Consider the following 4,424-nt stretch of genomic DNA (forward strand, 5'->3'; position numbering starts at 1 on the left):
AATTGTAACTTAAAATAAGTCAACTCCGCCGCTTCCGCAACCTTTCCGGCTGCCGCACCGTGATTGGAAAAACGGCTGTGAAAGGACTTGCTAAGCGACTTTCCTACAAGTCTATGTCTCGAGCCTCCGACGGTACTACAAGTACTCCACTAAAAAGACGTCCATCGGCATTTCGACAAAAAAAAAAAAATGCCGCGTTTGGCACTACTTCGCCCTCTATTAGTAAAGTAACTACGTAAACTAACATAACATAACGAACAGAAAAAAAAATAATTTAAAACACCAAATACTAACCTAAGCAATGAAGATTAAGCAAACCTGAAGATGTAAAAAAAAAAAAAAAAACAAGGGAAGAGCCGGGCTCGAGCCGCCGCCCATCGTCACAGGAAGCTAACACGGAACACCTACACCACAACTGTTTTTTTTTTTCTTTAATGCATGTAAATGTTAGAAAACTTCAAAAGACGAGACACTTAACACACAATTTAAGCACTAACAGACAGTCGAACAAAGATCAAAACTCAGGCAAGCAAACGCACGCATCCAAAAGAGGCAGCCACTCTGGTGGATCACTCTGCGCAGCATAAACGCTCCGCACCAACGCCGCCTGTTCCCGAAAAATGCACTTGGTCGGCCTAGGGGGTTCCGCATGCCGATCAGTCATACGGCACTTCCACAAGCTAAACAATCCTAGGAGAACGAAAACGTCATATGGCACCCGATTAACATCTTCAAATGGCAGGAAGCGAATGGTGTACGGGGTGATGTCGATGTCCTTTTTTAGTGTCCGCTGCAAAACGTCCCAGAAGAACACAGCGTCCCGGCACAACACAAAACAGTGATCAATTGTCTCTGGTTGATTACAGAGGCGACAATTGTCCGACCAAGGAATAGACATTCCTTTTTCGCGCAGCCATGTCTTAACTGGGAGTGTGGAAGAATGAAGCTTGAAGAAAAATGTCTTTGCATTTGGTGGGATACACATGCTCATTACGCGTTTTAAAACATTGCTTTTCTGGTGGCCTAAGTAAGGCTGGCGATAAACAGGCACCGGGAATAGACTTTCAATAAGAGTGTTCGTCATAGATTGGCGCTCTGGCCTGCGTCAACCCAGTCTTAAATATTCGAATGTCGTCGGATGGCACTCCAGCCATGGCTGTAGCGCTGAGCTGGAGTGTCGTTGGGTGAACTCTAGACACTGCGTTCTTTAAACAAATGACGGTGTTTTTTTTTTTTTTTTGTCTTTCCTTGTTATGTTAAACGAATAACTACACTCAGTCCCCGTAGGTCGTCTTCACCACAGCTCTCCAGAATGACCAATTGAAGTGACCATGTGGACATATGCGACGACGAATGATTTGATTTGATATATTATTTGACTAAAAGGTGCATATGCGCAAAGAGTCAGGGACAGCACGCAAGCTGTTGTGAATGGCGTTTTTCACTCGTTAATGTCCCTGCGCAGATGCCCTTTTTAATTAATATTGAATGCTCGGCCACGTCAGTCGTCGAATTTGCCCTCTAGGTCACTTCGATTAATCATCCTGGAGCATTGTGGCGAAGACGCCCTAAGGGGACTTCTTAGAGTGCATATACTAATTTTGTTGCAGAGAGGGAAAGCCAGCAGGACGGGGAAGTTATTATACGGCAGACGTAGCCGGTGCCCAGGTACACTGCTCGCGGTACGCTTTCTTTTCGCACAGCGATTACGATGCGGATTCCACTTGCATATATACCCCTGAACAATGAACCCGGCGAATACCATCTTTTAACTAGATACCGGAGAGAGCTTTCCCGATATGAATTGTTACAATCACGCCCGGCGATCAAACGATTTTAGTAGTGGCCAATCTCATCATCACTTGCACCAGTCAGTAGCACTGCTGCCATCGGCATCGTCTTCATCCACGCCATCGGCATCGTCTTCATCCACGCCATCGGCATCGTCTTCATCCACGCGCCACGGGCTACCGCCATCGCACCCCTTGCCTCGCGGAGCCGAACGCTGCCCTGCCCCAGCGTTCCTCCCTCAAGCATCGGCGTGGAAAATGGCGGAGGGCGGCCTGAATGTAGACAGCATCATCTCAAGGCTCTTGAAGGTCCGCCCAGGGAAGGAAATGCCGCTGACGGAAGCGGAGGTGCACGACCTCTGTCTGAAGTCGCGCGACATCTTCCTCGCCCAGCCCATGCTGCTTGAGCTGGTGGCCCCGATCAAGATCCTCGGGGACATTCACGGCCAGTACGATGACCTTCTGGCGCACTTCAAGCACGGCGGTTTCCCCGAGCAAACCAACTACCTGTTCCTGGGGGACTACGTGGACCGGGGCAGGCAGTCCCTGGAGACCATCTGCCTGCTGTTCGCTTACAAGGTTAAGTACGAGGATAACTTCTTCCTGCTGCGGGGAAACCACGAATGCGCGTCGATTAACCGCCTCTACGGCTTCTACGACGAGTGCAAGCGCAGGTGCAGCATCAAGCTGTGGAAGACGTTCACAGACTGCTTCAACTGCCTTCCCATCGCCGCCATCGTCGAAGACAAGATCTTCTGCTGCCACGGCGGACTGTCTCCCACCCTCTACTCAATGGGGCAGATCCAGCGCATCTCGCGGCCCACGGACGTCCCCGACGCAGGGCTCGTGTGCGACCTTCTCTGGTCGGACCCGGACAAGACAGTCAAGGGCTGGGGCAAGAACGACCGGGGCGTCTCCTTCACCTTCGGTGCCGACGCGCTGTCCCAGTTTCTCAAGAGGCACGGCCTCGACCTCGTCTGCAGGGCCCACCAGGTGGTGGAGGACGGGTACGAGTTTTTCGGCGGCCGCCAGCTGGTGACCGTTTTCTCGGCTACCAACTACTGCGGCAAGTTCGACAACGCCGGTGCCATCATGTGCGTCGACGAGTCACTCACGTGCAACTTCCAGATCCTGGCACCCCGCGAGAGACTGGCCAGGTACCAGCAAGACGGTCTGATCTCCGGGCGGCCCCCCGCAACGCCGCCACGTCCGGTGGAGAAGAAAGGAGCGGCAGGGGAGAGGGCGGCAGAGGCACAATCAGGGGGCACGTAATAAACAGGGAACCAACGACGTCCACCAACGACGACTCCACGTTTCGTGTCTTCAACGTGTTCGTTGAATAAACACCGCTAAGGAAAGCCAGCAGTCAAGAACGCCAAGGAAGGCATGCGGGAAGTAGTGCATACTTTTTCCGTCTTGACATAGATTATCGTTTGTAAATTGTTGGAAGGGAGAAAAATAATGCGGACAAAAATAATGCGGTACCCCGAGTGGAACCTGAACCCACCACCTTCGGAGTACGCGTCCGACCCACTACCAACTATAGGCCTACCGGGGAGGCTGTGCTCCCCTTGACTTTCATGAGTATGTATGCGAATGCATCTGTATCCGTCTTTTATACGACTGCTGGAAACCGTGCGAATGCTCTTACGACTGATGGCTTTCCCTTCTGTGTCCATTCAACGAGCTACGCATTCTCAATTTCGATTCACAACCGGATATGTGCAGCCGCCTAAAGAGAATGCTCAGCCATGCTAAGGGCTGAGGTGATGTGCTGCTGAGCATGAGGGCGTACCTAGATTCCCGAACGCGGTCACTGTTTGTCTGGTGCATATACAAAACAAAAACGTTCGCCTGTATGAAATTGAGACGTACATGAAAGATCCCCAGATGGTGTAAATTATTCCAAATCCCTTCACTACAAAGGGCCAAACGTATATTCGGCGCGTGAAATCCAAATTTTAATTCTTACAGGGTCAGCTTTGAATTACACACCGAGACCAATAACAAGACGAAAATATGTGCAGACACAATGCTGTCAGCGCTCAGTCTTGTCGTTTCAGTTTTTTTTTTATATCTCGTGTCTGTAGTGTTAGGCTATGCACTGTGGTAAAGTACAACTTCGAATTAATTGAATGAATGAATGAATGAATGAATGAATGAATGAATGAATGAAACTTTATTGAATATATGCACCACAGTGAACCTCCTGAAACATTTAAAGCAATAGTTGACTGGTCAATTTCAGTATTGTTGTTTAACTTACCAGTTTTTGAACCTCAGCCTGAGCTAGCAGTACAGTAGAATCTCGATAAACGGAAATCGCTTAAACGGAATTGCCGCTTAAACGGAACAGTAGCCTGTAAGTTGGTTGGTTTTGTATTCAGATAATGTAAAAAAACTCTCGGTAATCGGAACTAAAATTTCCGCGTCACTGTTTTTACGGAACCGGGAATGCAACTTCTGAAACCCATTGGCATGAGAATCAGCTTTTTACGGTTCCGGCTGTTTCGTTTGTTTGTTTGTTTGTTTTTCTTCCTCTACGTTTTTTTTTAGCCTCCTTGGCCTCGTGAGCTTCATCTCGTTTTTGGTCAGCCGTATTAGCGCAACGAATGCAACATGGCAGTTCTTGTT

At 49.1% G+C, this 4,424-nt stretch overlaps 1 pseudogene; it reads left to right on the forward strand.

The window, feature by feature from the left end:
- Window positions 1–1,619: 1,619 nt before the first annotated feature.
- Window positions 1,620–3,062, forward strand: LOC144161112 (serine/threonine-protein phosphatase PP1-beta catalytic subunit pseudogene; annotated as a pseudogene).
- The last annotated feature ends 1,362 nt before the right edge of the window (window positions 3,063–4,424 follow it).

Source organism: Haemaphysalis longicornis, unplaced genomic scaffold (genome assembly GCF_048455015.1).
Source record: "Haemaphysalis longicornis isolate Haplotype H1 unplaced genomic scaffold, Haemaphysalis longicornis Haplotype H1 scaffold_1, whole genome shotgun sequence".
Classification (NCBI taxonomy): Eukaryota; Metazoa; Arthropoda; class Arachnida; order Ixodida; family Ixodidae; genus Haemaphysalis; species Haemaphysalis longicornis.